Raw genomic sequence first — 22,959 nt, forward strand, 5'->3', positions numbered from 1 at the left:
GTTTTATTGATTTATAGTTCTTTGTATATATTCTGAATATAAATTCATATCTGTGTATTACAAATATTTTCTCCCAGTCCGTGTCTTGTCCATTCATTTTCTTAATAGTTTTCATTGATGAGCAAAAGATTTTAATTCTGATGAAGTCCAAGTTATTAATTTTTTCTTTATGCTTACATTTTTTTGTATGTGTTCTCTCTAATAAGTTGTCACCTATTCCAGGCTCAATATATTCTCCTGGGTTTTTTCTAGGCACTTTTAGAGTTTTAGCATTTATGTTGGGGTTTGTGATTCATCTTTGTTAATTTCTGTGTATTATGTGAGGTTGGAGTAGAAGTTTATTTTTCTCCACATATATATTCACTGAATATATAGTTCAATTTGGGAAGAACTGACATCTTAATAATACTAAGTCTTCCAATCTATGAACGTTATATATTTCTCCATTTATTTTAAGTTTTCTTTAATTTCATCAATGTTTTTCACTTTTCAGTGTAGAACTTTACGTATCTTTTGTTAAATTTATTTGTATTTTATGTTTTTGAATGTTTCTGTAAATGAATAGTTTTTCAATTTTATTTTCTACTTATTTGTGGCTCTTTTATAGAAATAAAATTGAGTTTTATACAGGGACTTTGTATCCTACTACCTCACTGAATAATTCATTATATAAGGAGTTTTTTCAATGAGTCCAAAGCCTAATGTTTTACCCACAATACCAGAAGTAAAATTAAAAATAAGATACAAAGTCATGTTTTTTTTTCTCAGATATCAGCTACCTTTGCTTGCCATCAGTCAGGAGCCACCATCAGGAAAAAGACTGGAAAAGAAAACCTCTACCTGGCCCTATGAAAAGTAGACATTAACTCCATTTTATGGAAGGTAAATCTGAGGTTGGAGAAGTTCAGGATCTTGCCCAAAGTCTCAGAGCTATTGAGTAATGGAGACGCTATGAAGTGATTGAGAGACATACACCACAAGTCTGTCTGACTCTAGAACTTTTGCCTAAACCTCTGGTCTCTAGGGCTTCTTTTATTTTGGTAAAAATGTTAAGATGGGCGCTCATCTCCCCCATCCCCTGTGCCAGGGCACCAACAGGAAAATATGGGTTACCATATCCATCCTTCTGTTCCCTTTTGCCAACTTCTTGATGTCTCCCCTGCATTGAGAATTCCACCTGATAAGGTCCCTCTGGCTGCTGGTTGTGTTGTTTGAGAAACGAAGTTGTTTTTTTTCAGTGATCCATAAAGATGTGCCTGGAGACAATAAGAAAAAAGAGGCAGCCATTACATTAAATAAACAGATATCCTGATTATCAAGGAAGTTTAATTCAGTACGCAAGACAGGGAAGTCAAATGAGAATGTAAGAAAACAACCCGAAGAATGAATATGAGTGTTTGTGGAATAACAGATAAATGGTGTTATTCCAAACTCTACACAAAGACTTTGTGTGTATTAGAGAAAGAAGAGAGGAAGGGATTGAGCCACTTTTACTGAGACCAAGACATCCTGGGGCAGTTGTTAAAACACTGAATCTCAGATCCTGTGATCATTCACCTGAGTTAAATCTATGCCATGGAAAGGATTCATTCTCTCATAGGTCACCTGTGGCTCCAGTTTCCCTGGATGCATTCATGTATTCATTTTAGCCCTTTCATTAAATGTATCAGCTAAACCAAGAATAACAAAATTATACAACTATGGCATTGTACAGATAGAACTGCTTGTGCCTGTGTATTTTTAAACTATGCATCAGAATCTGACTCCCTGATTTCTTAAAAGGAAAATTACCTTGTTTCCAGGGAGTTTGGGAATTAGCTGTAATCTGCGTTCTTAATCCTCTCAAATGAAGGAGATTACAAAATAAAATTGAGCTCACTATGCATATATACAAGTAAAACTACGACCTCGGTCCTCCTGCTGTGTGCTGAGGCAAAAAGAAGCATTGAAATTATCTTCTCTGGGCATCAGGCCACAGCTTGTCCAAAATGTAACTTCTAGAAGGGATCCACTTTAGAATTGTGACCAAAATGAACAGAACTGAGGTTTGTGATTGCCTGGCCCATTCACAATATGGCAGACTTTGGCATGATTCCTGGATTATATTCTTATTCTATGTATTAGGAAATGATATATTTTGTTTCTCACCAGTTGATAAATGGTTAGTTTAATATAGCACATATGTTGATCTTGTATCAAAATAAGTCTGACCTTTAAAAGTCAACTTGCATTTGGTACAACCCTTTTAGCAAGCAATTTGGCAACACATTTCAGAGCCATAAAAATATTCATAGGCGTTGACCATGTAATCTCACTCTTGGCAATTTCTCACTAAAGGAATATTCTCTCTACTAAAAAAAGAAGTTATAATCATACAAAAAGGTATTGTAATGTTATTCATGGTAGCAAAAATTAGAGTTTTCATTTACAATAACAAATAGTGAAGAAATTATTATGAGAATATGACATACTCATTAAAAGGGACATGTTTACCACAATATTAATAGAAAAATATACAAACTCTTATCTGTCCTACAATTTTAGTATTTATTTAGTATTTAGTATTTTATTTTTGTAGAACAGAGAAAAACTGATAATAATTTATTTGACTAGGCAGTAAGATTATGGGTTTTCCCTCATTTTTAAGTTAAGATTTGGTTTTTAAAGTTGTAATTTTATTATATTTATTTATTGCCCATAACCAAAACTTTATTGAAAAACTGACACCAAAATAGGAGATCACTGTTGTATACCTTACAAAATTAAATTACATTATCTTGGTAGAGTAATTGAATTACTGAACTGTTAAGGCTTTCTGTGATAGAACACAAATTCAAGAGGTGGTGTGGATCATTAGTGCTGCCTTCTTCTAAATGAATACCCTCCTGTGAGTCTGGCCTTTCCTCCTATTGGCTGGACAATGCTGTTAAACAGGCTACACAAAGAACCACCATCTCAGCATGGCTGAAAACGGTGGTAATCTTATAGGAACCTGGACAGCTTATATCTATAAAACAGGAATTTGGGCTTTGAACTAGCCATTTCTTTTTGTTTTTTCTTTTCCTCTTCCAAGGTTGATGTAATAAATCTGTAGCCAAAGGGATGTCAATCCTTCTGCAATCCCAGCCGGTCCCAATCTATAAGGCCTGAAGTTGTTGTTTCAAAGGAGACTTAGTAAGATACCCGCTGGCCTTCAGATGAAGAGCATTACGTTCAGTTCTCTTATAACCTAAAACCCTGCCCTCAGGTGTGCTGCCTGTGATAGTGCTGTCCTTTGGACTGCCTTGTTTATTAAAAGGAAAATTACATTTAGAATGTAATTCCCTTAGAATGTTTCCTTGCCTCCGACAGAGCCATACTTAACTCAAAATTCCATCTGGAATTCAAGACCTCACAGGTAAGGATTCTGCATCAGCCTCAGTAGTTCGTGTCAAGAACATTCAGGAGTCCAAAACAATATATCCTATTTGGAAACTGGGACATAAGATAAAATGATTCTCCAAAGGATGCTTGGTTTAACATTTCAAATCTCTATCTTGCCCATTGCTAACAAATTAATTTTTATCCAACATATTACATGTTTCCAGCATAGGAGGAGAAACATAATAAGCCTCGACAGGACAGTTTTTCCCTGACAATTACTAAGTAGATTGTTTACTTGACATAATTCTTGAAATTAGGCATGTGCGGGTAGAAACATGCACTTAGTACTGTTTTATATGATAATTTCCTAGCTCTGCCTTCCTTAACTAGTTTCTTTTCAGTCCATTTTTTATGTATACATACAGATTTACTAAAAGATTTCCTTTAAAATTCCTTCTGAGAATATTTGGAGTTGGCCCACCACTGTGTCTCTTCAAGATGAGACTTTTCCATCACTTCCTATCAAGCTTGTCTTCTTAATAGTGTTAAACATTTCTCTCTCTATTCAAATAAGTGTTAAACTAGTAATGTAATACAGTTATGGAGCTTTAAGACAAATTTCCACATGGAATGTTTCATGTGTAGCAAATAGTAGATACATAATAATCTTTATCCACATCTGAGTCTTCAACAAGAACAATTTGTCTCATGATTCACCATTCTTGGAGAAAAAATCAGTGCCTAGAGTAGAAAATATAGCCCCCAAGAAGGTAGTCAAATCTGGATTATATTGGCCCAGGGATTAAAAGACAAAGGCAGAAATTGTGGCTGTAAATTGAAGACTTTTACATTTATGGGGAAAACCATAATTTTTTTAATCTCCTACATGTACAGAGAGGTATACCAAAAGCATAGAATCAAATTAAAAGTTAGAAATCATTTTTTAATGTATCAATGATAATTTATGTATGAAATTACAAGGTCTTCTGGATTTGAAAAATATAATAGGCTTGGCATTTATCTGAAAGGATTGGTGTAGTTTGAATCAGTCTTGCAGCACCACAGAAATCATGTTCTACTTCTGAAACCAAAAAACTCCTTCACTCTGAGGAAAAGATCAACTACATTAATTAACTCATCACATAACTAAGAAAGTTGATGCTGGGAATAGTACCTGGATATTATAAATTTCCCATTTCCTTTATGACTCTCTAAAATTATTATTCCTTGGTGTCTGGCTTTTTTTTTTTTTTTTAAGATTTTATTTATTCATTTGAGAGAGAGAGAGAGACAGAACACAAGCAGGGGGAGCTGCAGGCAGAGGGAGGGGGAAAAGCAGGCTCCCCACTGAGCCGGGAGCCCGATGTGGGGCTCGATCCCAGGACCTGGAGATCATGACCTGAGCTGAAGGCAGATGCCCAACCATCTGAGCCACCCAGGCACCCCCTGGGTTTTTTTTTTGTTTTTTGTTTTTAAGTTTTTATTTAAATTCCACTTAGTCAACATACAGTGTAATATTAGTTTCAGATGTACAATTTAGTGATTCAACACTTATATACAACACACAGTGCTCATCATAAATGCCCTCGTTAATCCCCATCACCTGTTTAAGCCATCCCTCACCCACCTCCCCTCTGGTAACCATCAGTTTGTTCTCTGTAGTTAAGAGTCTGTTTCTTGATTTGCCTTTCTCTCTTTTCCCTATGCTCATTTGTTTTGTTTCTTAAATTCCACATAAGTGAGGGGTGCCTGGGTGGCTCATTTAGTTAAGCGTCTGGCTCTTGGTTTCGACTAAGTTCATGATCTCAGGGTCCTGAGATTGAGCCCCGCTTTGAGCTCTGTGACCAGTGTGGAATCTGCTACACATTCTCTTCCTCTTCCTTTGCTCTTCTCCTGCTCCCCTGTGCTCCCTCTCGCTTTCTCTCACTCTCGCTCTCTCAAAATAAAATCTAAAACAAAATTCCACATGAGTGAAATCATATGATATTTGTCTTCCTCTGACTTGTTTGACTTAGTATTATACTCTCTAGCTCTATCCACATCATTGCAAATGGCAAGATTTCATTCTTTTTTATGGCTGAGTAGTATTTTGTTGTATATATAATATATATATACACACATATACATATATACACATATCTACCACATATGGTATTTTATGGCTGAGTAATATATATGTTATATATATACATATGCATGTGTATATATGTGTAGATATGCATATGTATATATACATACATATATACCCATATATACCACATCTTTATTCATTAGTTGATGGACAATTTGGCTGCAGTAGATAATGCTGCTATAAACATTGGGGTGCGTGTATCCCTTTGAATTAGTATTTTTATATTCTTTGGGTAAATACCTAGTGGTGCAATTGCTGGATCATAGGGTAGTTCTAGTTTTAACTTTTTAAGGAAACTCCATACTATTTTCCAGAGTGGCTGCACCAGTCTGCATTCCCACCAGCAGTGCAAGAAGGTTCCGCTTTCTCCACATCCTCACCAACACCTGTTGTTTCTTGTGTTGTTGATTTTAGCCATCCTGACAGGTTTGAGATGGTATCGCATTGTAGTTTTGATGTGTATTTTTCTGATGGTGAATGAAGTTGAGCATCTTTTCGTATGGATGACTGGCTTATTTTTATTTAAAGTTCATTATCTTAGATGGAACTACCCCAAAGTACTCCTACCAGATTGCTAAGTCACATGACCAAACACACATCTTGTCAATAGAGACAGTGCCTGGCACAGAGCAGACAGTGTCTCTTTGTCAAGTGAAGAAATGAATGACTAGCAGGTGAAAAGTAAAAAAGAAGCAGAGGAAAACATCTTGCAGTATGCGTGCATGCATTTGTGTGTGTATGAATACACACACACATGCAAATATGGAGTCAAAAATCTACCCACAGACAAATAGTTTCCCAAAACCCAATAACAGAAAAATCCTCTGTGAAGGTGATAGTTATGTAAAGTGCCTGTCCCCCACAGAAGTCATCCCCCAAATATGGCATCAACTCTAGGTAAAACCCACCTCATCATTTGGAAAATTCTGAGGAATCCTAACGGGGAATGGAGATGCATCACTTCTACCCTAGGAGGAAATGAAGCCACTGGGAAGGTGAAGCCGAGCACCCATGTGAGAAGCCCTGTGACCCCATACAACCTCCCAGCTGCCTAGGGAACAAAGCCAGTGTGTGGATATCAACCTCAAATGCCACGATGAGAGAGAATCTAGTGTGTGGCATTTGAGCCCCATAGCCAGAGACACACCCTGTTTTCTACCACAGCTGTCCATGCTGTTCTTGGATGGGGACAAGGAGGAGGCCAACTGAGAGCAAAGTCAGAGGGCACAGGAGTGAATTTGGTGCTTGGACTCACTTAATATTTAAATAAATTGATCTTGCTAGACTTAATCTATTTTAAACCAGAACTTTATTTAATGGCTCTGTTCCTTTTTCCAGCATGACACACTGCTTGGAGCAGTTCACACTTACTGACTCTGTACTTAACATTCACCCCGGAAGTTACTGATAAAATCAAGAAACAAATCAAGAGAGAACACCAAGTTCACCAAAACCCAATAGTATGCCTTTTACTTAATCTGCTGTAAACATGCTATTTGTTTTAAAGTGAATAGAGGAAAATTTTCAGTATCTTAGCAGTCTATTTCACATGGTTTTTTTTTGTTTGTTTGTTTCTAAACACCCAATTAATCACATTCCTGAGAAGGGTGACATTTCTGGAGCACAGAAAGAATGGTATTCACAGATATTTCCCCAATCACATTTACTGCCTCCTGCCAAGAATGTCCAGTTGATTGCTCAAGGGAATGTATCTCACCTGAAATCCCTTGGATTGCATGCATTTGTTTTATACTGATTGTGTTGAGTCGAATTCTATTGGGCATTCAGTCTAGCAACTCTTTTTTTGTTTTGTTTTAAGATTTATTTATTTATTTTAGAGACAGAAAGCACACAGGGACAGAGGGAAAGAGAGTCTCAACAAACTCCTCGCCAAGCGCGGGGCCCAATTCAGGGCTGGATCTCACCACCCTGAGATCACAACCTGAGCTGAAACCAGGAGTCGGATGCTCAACTGACTGTGCCACGTAGGTGCCCCCTAGTCCAGCAACTCTTAACTGAATTCTGTTCAAAGTCTAAGTAATTCAGCTGCACTAACATGAGGAAACCTGGGGACCAAGAATGGCTCTGACTTTGTACAAAATACCTATCCTTCTGGGTGCTGGTTTCCTTCTCTGAATTAAGAGGGCTGTACCAGATGGCTGGTAAAGTGTCTTTTGACTCAAAGATAGTATGTACTGTGATTGGCAGTGAATTGCCAATTACAGTTCATTGTTCATCTCCTGAAAGGAATAAATCACAGCATTTTATAAGGAATCATGGAAAGCCAACTCCAACATCCTTTGTCACCAAAATAGGGAAGAATGAGGCCCATAGACAAAAGATATCCCAGTTAGTGACAGAACAGACTGAGACCCAAATCCCTTGATGTGTTGTTAGGTATGTCTACAACAGGTAGTCAAGCACACTTGTCAAGTCTCCTACTGAAAATGGAAGTCTGGCATAAGCTAAGAAGTGGAGGAGTCAAATGCCCCCTTCTCTGTGCTAATATTTGCTCTTTGCTAACATTTCTTCTACCACTTACCACATTGCATTGTAATTAGTTGAGTGCAGGTTTGAACATACATATAGAGTCAAGCATGCTCAACCCCACAGGCACTTATGCACACTTAGATTGTGAACTATTAGAGGGCTTTGTCCACTCCAAAGTGTTTTACCCATGGTGGACACCCCATAAATATTTGCTGGATGTCACCCATGAATGCTTCTAGGAGAATGTATGAAAAGCTGGGGGTACCAACAGTTTACTCTTCCTCTACTCCCATTCTACTCCCCTTCTAGATTTTGCTCCAATAGCCCATAAACACAAACCATTGCTACAAACCATTGCTACATCCTATTATTGGAGGCACAGTAAATCTCAGCCTACAGGACACCTTGGTGAAGATGGATTAGCAAATATGGTTTGGGCTTAGACCAAAATGAGGCTTCACACGTCCTCTCTTCTTCCTTGGGAGCCATTGGGATGAAGAGCTAGATGGACAAAGAGACTAAGAGAATGGAGGACTGCAAACTGCCTTGACAGCCACCCTGGGAGCACAGGGCAGATAAGTAGGCCTGTCTCCTTCCTACCCTAGATGTGCACATCACACAAAACCAGACACCATGGAAAACATCTGGTCCTGACCCATCCATGAGGCAGGCAGTGCAGGAGGTGGGAGCTGGCTCAGGTGTGTGAGGCTGCTGCCTGCAACTAGGACCCAGTTGACACTTGACTTTCACATTAACAGCCCCCCTTTGAAAAGGAGGCTTGAAGAAGGAGAGAAAAAGAAAAAAGAAAAAATACCCAAAGGGCTCATGATAATACCCCCTTACATGAAAATATCAAGATAGAAAAACAAAATTCCGGGGCACCTGGCTGGCTTAGTCGGTTAAGCGTCTGCCTTCTGCTCAGGTCATGATCTCCAGGGTCCTGGGATCCAGCCCCACAGGGCAAGTTCCCTACTCGGTGAGGAGTCTGCTTCTCCCTCTCCCTCTGCCCCTCTGCACTGTTCATGCTCTCTCTCTCTCTCAAATAAATAAATAAATAAATAAAATCTCTATAATTTCTCCCCTTGAGAACAAAATAATTATTTAAATTTTTCATTATAAATATATTTTAAACATACATAGTCTGATCCTTCCATTGTAAAGTTACAAGAAATATTAAATTTACAAAACTAAGTTAATTTTAATTCACCAAAAAATTAATTCACCAAAATTTTGGATTATATCTGCTGTCTACTTCACATCATGCATAAATTAAAATTGCATGTAAATTAGAAACTTCACAGTAAAATACAGCTATAAAAAGCTCAGGAGAACATTTGGAGAATATATATGCAATTTGAGGACAAGGAGGACTTTTTAAGTACAGTAATAAGGCCAGAAACCATAAGTGTGAATATGAACTGATTTAACTACACAGCAATATAAAACTTCTCTGTGCAAAACACTATAAATAAGGCTAAACAGCATATGAAAAGAAGGGAAGAATATTTGCAATATGTATAGCAGATATACAGTTAATATCCTTAATATTTAGATATTCTTACAAATTAAAAAGGTAAAGATCAACCCAATAGAAAAAATGTCAAAAAACAAGCTATTCACAAGAGAATAAACAACCAAAATATATGAGCAGATAGGTGTTCAATCTCAGCAAGAAAAAATTAATTCAAATTGAAGTAATAAATATTTGGCCACTTATCGCACTGCAAGGAGGCCTTGATTCTCTTGGTGGGGAAACAACTCCAAAATATCCTTTATCCAGATTGACCAGTTGTTAACATTCTGCCACATTTGCATCATCAATCTCTTGCTCTTTCCAAATAAATATTGAGGAATAGTTTGCATACATCATAATATATCATGCCCCTTTACTCCTCAATTTGACATGTGCATCTCTATTTTAATCTTTTATTATCCTTTGTTAGAATTTGTTTTCTGCCATCAAGCAAAAAGTTAATAATTCAGGTCATACTTGTTAAGTATAAGTGGATATCAGAGCCATAAAACTGTCCAAAAGAATCCTTGGTCATCATGAAATACCTATTAAACAGTCCTATATGACACCTAGCAAATCGACAGACATGGTTGCTTCCTTCTGAGAGTTTGGCCTCTGAAACATGACTACAGTCAATACATTTGTAGCCATACATCAAGAACTCAATTTAATTCCAAGAGAGTACTAGAGGGCCAGTTTATCAAGGAGCAAACTGCCAGGCATGTGCATAAGCATGCACACTCTAGATGTGCACACATAGTCAAAGAAGCCAAGAAGCTGGGACACACCCGTTGAGTAATGCTTTGAAAACTAAAACCCCAGGTGTCCAATTTTACAAATGTGCAAACTGCTAAAGTGAAGTAAGATTCTGCTAAGGGTAAAAGGATATCAGGATTGGCAAGAGTGTGTGAGGAGGTGGGGAAAGGAGTCCTGAGGAAAGAGAATTCAATGAATGTTGAGTTCGTAAGCATTTTCCTGGGCTAAGGAAACTACTCCATTTGTCCAGAAGAAAGGGAATCAGCTGCTGTGCTTGGGCACTGGCTATAGATACAGTGTGTTGGGACATATGGCACAGATCATGTTTAAACAAATACCAAAAATGCCTGCCTAAAGTGGTTGTATTCTAATAATGCATTTGCACCATTGAATTCTATCTAAGGATACACCTTAATTGCATTAATATCAAAACCAATTTTCAATTTTTCACTACTTCTTAAATGTTCATCTTCCCCAACAAGCTAAAGAACCTGATATAACCACTTACATTCATTGAAGTTCTGTTCTTCCAGTATATGTTGAATATATGAAAAATGATTATAATCATAACCTCTGCCAACCTGAACAAAAATAGTTTCATTCCAGATTTCTATCTATAATTCAGAGCCAGGGCTTTAGCAGGGTTTTCATTTCCTACCTTCATTCTGACCTTTGATCTACTATCCCCTATTGTTTTTTATTTTTCTGACTTTAAAACAATTTCAAACTCATAAGAAAGTTACAAGTGAACTCCAAAATATCCTTTATCCAGATTCACCAGTTGTTAACATTTTGGCACATTTGCACAATCAACCTCTTGCTCTTTGGAAATATATATTGAAGTATGGGTTGCATACATCATGATACATCAAACCGTTTAACTCCTCAGCATTACATGTGCATCTCTTAAGAACATGAGTTTTGATTTTTATTCCCTTACATAAGTTCAGTACAGCTATTAAATTCAAAATATTTAACACTGATATAACACTTTTATCTAATCAAGCATCCTTATCCCAATTTCACCAGGTATGTCCTTTACACGTTTTCTCTCTTCAAAGAGTCCAGGATCCAGTCCAGCATAACATACTGCATTTAGTTCTTATTTAGTCTTTAGTCTCCATTAATCTGGAGCAATTTGTCAGTCTTTCTTTATCTTTAATGACATAAATACTTTTAAAGAATACAGGTCAGTTATTTTCAAGAGTTCCTCAATTTGGGCTAGTCTACTATTTTCTCATAAGATTCTGTTTATTAGGGGCACCTGGGTGGCTCAGCTGGTTAAGCCTCTGCCTTCAGCTCAGGTCCTGATCCTAGGGTCCTGGGATCGAGCCCCGCATTGGGATCCCTGCTCAACGGGGAACCTGCTTCTCTCTCTCTCTCTCTCTCTCTCTTTTTTTCAAATAAATAAATAAAATCTTTTTTTCTGTTTATTTTATCCCCAGCCAGAATACTATGTAAGTGATAGTGTGCCCTTCTCAGGAAATAACATATCAAGGCAGGTTATGTCTCTTGCCCCCCTACCAGTGATCTTAATTTTCGTTTCCCAATGGTTTGTTCTTATCCACTGTACAGTTATTATTTTTCCCATTGCAATAATGAGCAGTCTGTGGGGAGACATTTGGAAAACCATGCAAATATCCTAATCCTTCTCAAACTTTTCCCCCTAGATTTGCCATTCATTGGTGATTCTTGCTCAAACCAATCTTCAGTCTGATAATTACAAAATGGTGATTTTCCAACTCCTGATTTATCAGTCAGCTTTCTGCTATATGGAAGAGCTGGGACTTATCTATCTATCTATCTATCTATCTATCTATCTACCTACCTACCTACCTACCTACCTACCTACATACTTCCCTACTTACCTGCCTACCTACCTGTCCGCTATATACTATCCATGGATTGACTCATGGATTTCTATTTTACTTAGTGGGTTATAATTCATTACCATCTTCACTCATTTTTATGCTCAAATTGTCCCAGATCTAGCCAGAAGAAAAACCTGCAAAGTGGTTTCAAGGGGGCTTTTGATGTTACCCATTTTTAAAGAACTTCTTTATATTCTGACGCAATAAGATGCTTCTGGTTCAACTCTTACCTTCCTTACCACCATCTTGAAATTAGCTATTTCTCCAAGGAATGTTCCTTTCAGTGGGGAATGGTATTTAGAAGGCAAGATTTGGTACTAGGTGTGCTGATTACTATTGGAGTATAATTGCTTATAGCTGGTTCCAAAGATAGAGAGCTAAAAGAGGCAAATATATGCAGATGGATGGATGGATGGATGGATGGATGGATAGATAGAGATATGAAATAATAAGTTCATACCTTCAATTCCACATTTCAATCCACCCCACCAGGTTTTTCCTTCTCTTTCTTTTCCCCATATTTGTATCTCCCTGTGCAGTAAGAATCCGGGCTTCCAAGAATATCAACCCATTCACTGTTCTCTTATTCCTTCAATACATAGGAAATAGTTTTAGAATTGTTACACTTATAATATTCCAAAAAAAATACCAAAAGAAAGAGTTCAAGATTTATTTGTGGGTTTTTCCCCCCTTAGACCAAGATTATAAAAGGACTATATTCAAAAGTTACTTGGGAAAAACTCCCACTTCTAGTAAGATGGAATAGACATACTGTTTTTTATTTCTTCTATTCAGTGCAACTAAAAAAAATGGACTTTATACTTAAACAGAAGACTCTGAAAGGTAGAGAGAAGGCAGACTAGCGAGGTACCTCAAGACCCGAGGGACAACATGATGATGAGTTCCCTGGTTTTTCTTTTTGCCTTCTGTATGCCACACTTGGAGCTGAAGAAGCTGTCAATCCCGAAATGCCAACAAGCACAGACAAAAACAGCAAAAGGCTGCTTTCTCTAGCCAAAGGATTAGGAAAGGGCAGCCTAGCAAGACAGGAAACTTTTGGATAATAACCACTCTACTCCAGTCAAATACCACAGAAAAAGCTGGGGCCCCATCTTCGCCCCATCTTCACCACCAGCAAAGGCCAAGTGAGGAGCTTAGCCTTTCATCCCTGCCAGGCTGTAATGAGGCATCCTAGCCTCCCCCCACTATAGCTGCATGTGAATCTACAATTACCTCAAAATTAAAATTTTAATTTAAAATGAAAATGAAAAACTTATTTAAATTCTTTTTTCCTGCCCCCCTTCAATGTGGACAGGTTATGAATTGGAAATACAGCTGGAGTTCATTTGTTTTTGTTTGCATTTAGTTTACATACTTCTTTTCCCATACTTGAGGTTTCAATTTTAATTTTTGAATACGTAGAAGATTAATATGCTTTCAAAAAGGTATACTCAGAGAAGTGTGCTCTCTCCCCTATTCCTCCCACCCTAAATCACCCCCTCCTCACCCCCTGCTTCTCCACACACATCCTTAGTAGGCAATCTATTTCATTGCTTTATTACCTGTGTTTTTTTGAAAGAATAAGCAGATATGTGTGTATGTTTTATTATTTCCCTTTTTTTTCTAAGTAGTTAGTGTCTAGCTCCAGAAAAATAAAGGGTTTGTTGGTATTTTTATTGGGATATTAAATTTATAAATTAACTTGGAGATAACACATCCTGATGGCACTGAAACATCCTAATCAGGAATAAGGAATGCCTTCCGCTTTGTTCAGATTTGTTTTTATATCTTTCAGGAACGATTTTTTCTTTAAGTGAATTTTAAATATTTCACATTTCATTTTTTCCTATTTTAGCTATTTGTCTGTTTGTTTTGCTATTGTAAACAGGGTTTTCTTTTCCATACTATCTTCTACTGGTTATTATTTGTACATACAGAAGTTATTAAATTTGATGTGTTGGCTTTACAGACTGCCACCTTGCTCATTTCTATTGTTTTTTTGAGTTGTTTTTATCACTAATTCTTTAGGTTTTTCAGCATTACTATCACATCATCTGCAAATAGAGATTTTACTTCTTTTTTTGTTTTCCAATTATTACACCTCTAATTGTTTTCTCTTGTCTAATTGAGTTGGTTAATACCTCTAGTACTATGTTAAATAATAGTGGAGATAGTAGGCATTCTTGCTGTGTTCCTGTTCTTGATGGGTATGCCTTTTTTTTTTTTTAAGATTTTATTTATTTAGTTGACAGTGCATGCACAAGCACGGGGAGCCCCAGGCAGAGGGAGAGGGAGAAGCAGGCTCATGCTGGGCTCGATCCCAGGACCCTGGGATCAAGCCTCACATCGGGCTCCCTGCTCTGCGGGAAGCCTGCTTCTCCCTCTCCTACCCCCCCCGCTTGTGTTCCCTCTCTCTCTGTCTCTCTCTATGTCAAATAAATAAAATTTTTTTTAAAAATCTTAAAAAAAAAATATATGTGTGTATATATGTCAACCCTAATCATATCAATGATATGTGACATTTCCTAATCAGTGATCTATGGATATATGAATATCATGCATAAAGGAATTATTCACCCATTTTTATTTTCTTGAGAGTTTTTATTAGGAATAAGTGTTGACTTTTTTCAAAGGCTTTTCGGAACTATCAATGAATTAATATAGTAGTTTATATTAATAGACTTCCTAATATTGAACTATCCTTGCATTTCTTTATAAACCCTACTTGGTCATGCTGTTTTCTTAATGTGCTGTTGAAGTCTCTTCACTAAAATTTTATTTTGGGTTATTTTATGTCAGTATTCATAAATGATATGTGAAATATTCCTTTTAAATTATCTTTATCATATTTAGATATTAGTGTTATAATTGCTTTGTAAAAAGAATTTGAAAATTTTCCTTCATTTTCTCTGAAGTGGTTTAAGTAACACGAAGATTATCTCTTTTGGTCTCTTTTGGAGAATTTTCTTATGATATCATCTGGGCCCAGTGACTTTTGGGGGACAGTTCCTTGATAGCTTCTTTTAACTCTATTATAACTGCTCTGCTTATGCTTTCTATCAATACTTGGGTCCATTTTGGTAAGTTGTATTTTCCTATGAAATGATGCATTTCATCTAGGTTTTCTTATTTATTTACATATTGGTATGCAAAATAGTCTTCTGATTTTTAAAATTTTCTGTGTATCAGTAGTTATTTCTCTCTTGTCATTTTGTTATATATTTGCCCTTTATCCCCTTTTAAAATTAAATTTCTTAGTGATCATCTCGTTAGTTCATTTTTTCAAAAAAATGGGATTTATTTGATTTCCTATTTTTCTATTTTCTGCCTCATTAATGTCTATTTCTGCCTTCAGTATTTGCTTCTTTTGCTTACTTTTTTGCTCTTTTTCTAATTTTTTTGGAAATTTAATTTACTTATTTTTATTCACTTTTTTATTGACATATATATTTGCCACTATGAATATTCTGCTGATTGCTTTTTAAAAGTATCTTGATTTTTATATATAGAATTTTAAATTATCCCTATTTTTCAGGAATTCTGAAACTTCTCATATTCTAGCTTTCACCAAGGGTTGTTTATTGTTTTGTTTTTTAATGTCTAGGTGGGAGGTTCTACTTGCTGGATTGAAGATGATGGCCATACATTTTTTTACACACTTCTATTGATAGGTGGGGTTCTATTTATCTCCCCCATTGATTATGGATTGGGCTGTAACTACTTAGATCAACAGAATATGTTGTTCTGGGTGTATCTTTTAAGAGGACTGTCCGTTTCTGCTTTGGTTTCTTGAATCCCTGAGCCACCACATAGGAGTCTGACAACTCAGCTACAGAGACCATGTGCAGAGGCCCTGAAACTGCAGAGAAGGGGAGCGACCCATCTAAACCCAGCCTTCCACTGTCCCACCAGTGCACAGACATGTGAGTAGAGAAGCTATCTTGCAGGTGTATTCTTCAGCCTCAGCCATCCCAACTGACATGATAGCATCAGAAATGAACAACCCAGCTAAGCTCTTTCCAGATTCCTCCCTGACAAAATCATGGCAAAATATGCTTTAAACCACTAAACCTGTTAGGAAAAGGGGAAAATAGCTTTTTATCCTCTTTAACCTCAAAGGGTAGCTTAACTGTAAAGAAGATTCCTGGCTTACATTTTCTTTGCTCTGAGTTTCCTCAAAAGGCGTCTCTGCTGTACATTGTTTAGTATGTTGTTTTTTAGAAGTCTGATGACTACCTAATTTTCTTAACCTTTTAAGTAATTTGACCTTTTTGCTTGGAAACCCTGAGGGTATTTTTCTTTGTCTTTAAAAACAAATAGTTTTACTCTTTCTCGATTTCATGTCTTGCTTGTTTATTTTGTTTGTTTTTTAATTTCACTTGGCTTTTAGAAAGGCATGCATTTTGTTTTTGTTGTTTTAAAGGGTCTTTTATAGTGCTTTTAATTCTTTTCCTTCCTACTTAACATTTTACTATCTGGTCTATAATTTTTAAATAGTATCCTTTGACTTCCGCTTATTACTTATCTAGCAGGCAATTAATCTTCTACTCTCCTATTTCTCTCTTCCTTCTTCCATTTTTTAGTTGCATTCTTCCTACTCTGTCCATTTGTACACTGTTCACATACAATTCTTCCACTCATGTACCCACTCTTGTTTTAGTCTTTGCTCTTCAATTAAATGTATTAAATGATCAATGTCAGTGCATTTGCTTTAATTTCCCCCTCTTGCTTCTTTCTTTTTTCTTAATACCATGTCTTTGGTGATTACCACTGTACTCTAGCTCCTTCTTTCCTAGAAGCAATGCCTTTCCGAGGCTTCCAACTCTGGTCCCACTCACTTTCATGTCTCTTCCCTATAGCTCATGCTGGAACTACCAAGTCTCAGACGCAAGGTCCATATATTTGCACTTGATATTTGCCTTTTGTTTTCTGGTGATTTTGCTTTTGCTTTGCATATACTCTCGGCTCTCTTCTTTCTTGCAGTCCTTTAACACTTCCTTCTCCTGCTCTCCATACTCACCAGTCTGCACCAATGGCAGGACATTCATGGGAATTTGATGTTTATTTCTTTCGCAGGCAATTTGTAGTTCATGGTATTCTCAAAAATTGCTGCTTTTCTCTAAGGACTAAATTGTGCCTAAAAATTGTACCAAAATAATCCATAAACATTGGGGGGGTTTTCCCTGAATAATTAAGAAATAAATCAATGTTATATCCTATGCCAAAGAGAAAAAAATTACAATAACTCTTTCATGCAACCACTTAATTGAAATTAACTGCATAAAAGGAAAACAACATCAACATATGCACTGTTTAAACAAATCAAGAGTCAGATGTTTGTATACAAAATCAACTTTATTATAAATTAAACAAAAAAGTGGCTACTCATAAATACCAATGTTAGCATTCTCTTTCCACTAAAACCAATGAATATACTTTTATTAATTTTTCTTTCTCTCTGTTATAGTCCAAATGATTGACCAGAGGACTTTCAGTCTACAGTGTCCTTCAGTGTCCCTTCTGTATCATCCCTGACTCCTGGAATATCCATGAATGTCCCGAATGATATTATTGCAATACGCCTTTCTATACTGTTTTCTAACTCTAGTTGTTACCAAGAAAGATTATTGGTTTTTTTCATGTGGAGCCACTCTGCTTCTTTATAATTCCAATACTGCTACTACATCCATTACATAGAACAGTGTTTCTCAGAGTCTTCACCTCACCTGTATCATTCCCCTGGCTTGAGTATCAAAATGCAACTTCCAAGGCCCCAGGCTGCTGAATTGAAATTTCTACCTGCAGAACCCAGTAACCTCCATTTTGAAAACGTAAGTAGATGCTTCTCAGCACCATGCTCTAGGACAACATTTAGTGACATGTGCTGCACTAAGCTCATCTGGTCTCCTCATAGTCTATGTCTATGCTCTAGGTTCTAAACCCTTTCTTGCATGATAAAGTTTCTAGATGCTTGGTGATCTTAGTTTTCTTCCTATGGATACTCCATAGTTTATCAAGGTCCCTATTAAATTTGGCACCCAAATTAAACTTGCTCTTATAAAAATGGTTTATTAATGCAGAACATAGAGGGACTGTTACCTTTCTTGGTCTATCTACCACTTACATTAAAGTAATTTAATGCTACCATACTTAGCAATTACATAACTCTGTTGGTTCATAGAACGATTGGAATCATTCTAAATCTAAATTAAAAATCTCAAGTCACAGATTTTTTTATCACTTGAACACCTATATTTGTGCCAATTTAAATGCAAATTTTTATATTTATCCCTGTTAGATTTAATTCTGTTAATATGCCATCTTATTAAGATCCTTTTCAAGTTTGGTGTCTTACCTATCCTATAAGTCCATTCATTGATGGCTTTATTCAGCATGAAAAAGCCTCTAACAGAGAGCCATAGTTCTCTGTTTTTTAGCCTATTCTATTTAAGGTTTTTATGATTGACTTGGATGAAGATAAGCAGAGCACCTCAGGGGAATCTGTGCCAAAGTATTCAAAGGCACAGAGATGCCAATTTTTACAAAAAAGAAAGAAAAAGAAAGGAAGGAAGGAAGGAAAGAAGTTGATTAGAGAATTATTTTATATTTTTAAAAAATATGAAATAGAGTGGAAATTCACATAGTTATTAATTAAGACAAAATAATTCAGAGAAACATCTCTCTTTTGGCAGCCACTTAGGATAATTGCCCTGGTTTCTCAGATGTACATGTTTACTTTCCCCTTCCATTAGGAATATTGTGTGGAAAAGTTTGAGAAGCACCTACTTAAGATATCCTATTTTCATGTCCTCTGCAGAACTGAGAAGTCTGTGTTCATCCAGTCATTTACAAAAATGCTAAATAGGGGAAAGGCACCCTGACAAACACTTTCTCGTGTTATTTAAAGCCATTACTAGACATTTTTGAGAGGAAGCAACCCTTAGTACTCCATCAAGGAAGGACAAATAACAATAGCTAGCTACTATTTGATTTTCAAGCAGTCCTTTGATCTATCTGCCTAGTAACCTCCTAAAAAGTAAGCCATACTGGTTTATTAAAGCTTCTCCTTAGTTGACATTTGTTGGCTGCTAATGACCATAACATTCATTTCTGCATGCTCAAAAACAAGCCTTTTAACAATCTGTTGTCAGTTCTGCATGCATGAATCAAGGTGCCCATAATTTCCAAAACCTACCCTATTCTAATCTTCAAAAATAAAGATGAAAGTTAGTCATTAATGATCTGTGGTATCTCTCCTATTTGCCATGACTTTTCAAAGACTACTAAACAGTAGCTCTGAGATTATGGCTGAAAATTCTCTTACCATCATAGTAATTTATCCGGCCTCATTTAAAATATCCTGGAGTTAATTTACTAATCCCTTACCTATCTTTGGCTAAAATTTTCACTTTTCGTAGTTTCTTCTCCATATTCAGTTGAAAAACCCATTTAGAAAAGAGAAGAAAAAATAGGAGTTGAATGATTCTGCTACTTCTTTGATATACTTTCTCTTATCATCTCTAAACAGTAGACTTATTATTTCCTTTTTCTTTTTAACAACTACAACAACAGAAAAGCCTTCCAGTTCCTTCTGGCCAACTTTACCATATTTTTGATTCTCAGTTTATTGGGGGCCCTAGTTTATGGCACTTTCATAATAGATTTGCTACACCTCTACCTTCATCCTTGATTACTCTTCCTTCTTTATATCTTCTACATATATTATTTAAACTTTCAGATGAGTAGACAGCCATTCAACTTTCCTGAGCTGTCTCCTGTTTTATTTAAATTATTTCACAATTATTCAGCTAAAAGTTTTTGGGTTTTTAAAATCTCCCTTTGTTAGCCATAATCCCTTTTTGAGACTCAAGTCTGTGGGTCAAAAATTTTTTGTCTTTGGGGCGCCTGAGTGGCTCAGTCGTTATGCGTCTGCCTTCAGCTCAGGTCATGATCCCAGGGGCCTGGGATGGAGCCCCGCATCGGGCTCCCTGCTCAGCAGGAAGCCTGCTTCTCCCTCTGCCACTCCTCCACTTGTGCTCCCTCTCTCGCTGTCTCTCTGTCAAATAAATAAATAAAATCTTCAAAAAAAAAAAAAATTTTTTTTTTTGTCTTTGACCTTTTGTAAAATTTTCCCAAAGTTCAGGACACTTGTCTGACTCTAGAGTCCAGGGTTTTCTTTTGTGGCCATCATAAACCATGAGCTTGGAGTTATCAACATTTTTTATATCATAGCACATCATTTATGATAGTCTCCCATGTGACACACCCTCACCATTTACCCAAGTTTTACAAACCTCAAATATACCTTGTCTGAAAGTAAAACATTGTAATCATATTTAATTGTCACATATATTTGCTATATGTCAGTTCTGATTGCTCTCTACAATGCTGGTAGTGACATTGAGAAACAGGCTCTTGATTACGTAGACTTTCATGCTACTTGCTACGTCAACCTTTTCCTCCCACTCAGGAAACCATACCTGTAAGAACGTAGGAGCAATGATACCATCAGATATCATTTGACTACACTCAAGTGTATGTATTTTTAGAAAGTAGCTGATTTACAATTTTAGTTCTTTCACTATTAGTAACACATTACTTAGGATTCACTTCATGGGCCAAGACCATGAAGCTGAAGATGACAGAGATGATTTCTCCCCTCCACACCAGCAGCTAGCTTTTCCTCATTGGTCAAAATTAAATGCAGGCCTCACTTGATTTTGGTTATGAAAGCAGTCAGTAATTTACCTGATCAGGGTGGGCCAAGTCTCCTTTCTTAACAGATAACCCTCCTTTGTACAATCTGGGTGCCACTTGCCTCAGTAGTCCGTAACATTCTCCAGTAGTCATTATTTCTAACCTGGTAGTACTTTGGCAGTCTGTATGAACATTTTAAATATGGCAGTGAATTCCATCATGTCTTTAGAGTAAAAAAATGCAAGTTTTTGCAGTCTTTTAATTTAAAATAAGTTGATCCCGACAGAATTTGAAGCTAGACATAAAATTGTCTGTAAAAGGTATTTTTCTAACAAATCTTAACAATGCATACTGAGGGGCGCCTGGGTGGCTCAGTTGGTTAAGCGACTGCCTTCGGCTCAGGTCATGATCCTGGAGTCCCGGGATCGAGTCCCGCATCGGGCTCCCTGCTCAGCAGGGAGTCTGCTTCTCCCTCTGACCCTCTTCCCTCTTGTGCTGTCTCTCATTCTCTCTCTCTCAAATAAATAAATAAAATCTTTAAAAAAAAAAAAAAAACAATGCATACTGAATTTAAAACTGTTAGATGATGAGACAATGCACTCAGTGATGAAAGCACCAAGGACAAACAGGCTGGAAAGGAAAGAGAAGGAAAGGAGAGGAAATTATACATTTGGGCATTTTGGACAGGCCTTCCATCCATGCTGGTCTCCTCCTAATATACAGAGTATGTCTAAACTGGAATTCTTTTTCCTTTTTAATTAAGAGCCATTTGGAATGAACAATTTTTCATTGTCCAGCTCCTTGTATTATAATATCCACAGTATGTTACATTAAAGCCAATCTATTGCTTATGCAAAATATAGGATTTTCTTAGAACTTGCTTCTCAGAATATTTCAAGACTCCTGACACACCTTAATAAATACATTCTGTACTCCAATGTCTCCAGTGTAAAGAGAATATAATCTTTAGTAAAGGTGGTGATAAACTTTTTAAAAAAAAAAAACCCTAAATTTTATGTACAAAGCCCCTTTCCTATCTGTGTGCCCAACTCCAGTTCAATTTCCCTGATGTTTTTTACCTAGAAAATTTGACCAAGTTAATTGATTGAAACTGCTCTTCAAAAATCCTAAAACATCCTTTTCAGATCTAAAAAAAACTTTCAAAGTTCTTCCCTGTAGCCAGGAAATCAAAATATAACATGGCAAAAGACAAACAGCTTAGCTGTGGTCCTTTGGCTACCTGAATATCTTCTGACAAAGCAGAAGGGAAAAAAAGAAATGAAGGAAGGAAGGGGGAGGGAGAGAAGGCGAAAAGGAGAGGAAGAGAAGAGTAAATATCACAGTATTAGATTGTTTCAAAATGAGCACTTATTTTTTTAAAGATCCATACAGTCTATTAGCAAATGTATTAGGATGCAATGGTTAATATTTTTAGAATTGGCCTTACTATTTTCATGATCCTCTTTTTAAACTTCTTTTTGTTAATACCTATATTTCTAAGGATAAAGGAAGATTTTTCTTACAATATTAATACAACTCTACAGTCTTGTAATGCATAGTGGTACCAAGAGTTGGAGCCCTCCCTCTCCATTGGGTTGGACTTAACCTTAGTGAATGCAAAATTCTGTACTTTCTCACTTTCGCCCACTAGGCAACGGCAATAAATACCCACAGCAAATACCATAAAGCACTTCAAACATGATGAACATCAAGGCTTAGCTGGTTATACTAATCTTTCTTCACTTCCCAGAAAAACTATCTTTTTAAAATTCAGACTTCACTTTTTTACAACAATTCTCACATCAATTTATTTTTAAGAACTAAAACATTACCCTAAAACATACTATTAACTTATTAAGCACTACCCCAAAAATTATTTCTATGGACATCTTCCACACAACAAAAATCAAGACTGTTTGTTTTTTCGGTTCAGAAGTTGCATGGTAGCTTTTAAGTAATCTCTCCACCCAACATGGGGCTCGAACTTACAACTCCGAGGTCAAGAGTTGCAGGCTCTACTGACTGAGCCAACCAGGTGCCCCTCACAAGGTAATTTTTTTTAAAGCACAATTAAAAGCACTCCATTTGTGATTTTCATAGAGGATGTGAAAGTCTGAACAAAAGTCATCCAATTAGAG

At 36.6% G+C, this 22,959-nt stretch overlaps 1 pseudogene; it reads right to left on the minus strand.

Moving 5' to 3' along the window:
- Positions 1-2,853: 2,853 nt before the first annotated feature.
- Positions 2,854-20,974, minus strand: LOC110575551 (annotated as a pseudogene).
- Between the last annotated feature and the right edge of the window lie 1,985 nt (positions 20,975-22,959).

This window comes from Neomonachus schauinslandi, chromosome 2 (genome assembly GCF_002201575.2).
Source record: "Neomonachus schauinslandi chromosome 2, ASM220157v2, whole genome shotgun sequence".
Classification (NCBI taxonomy): Eukaryota; Metazoa; Chordata; class Mammalia; order Carnivora; family Phocidae; genus Neomonachus; species Neomonachus schauinslandi.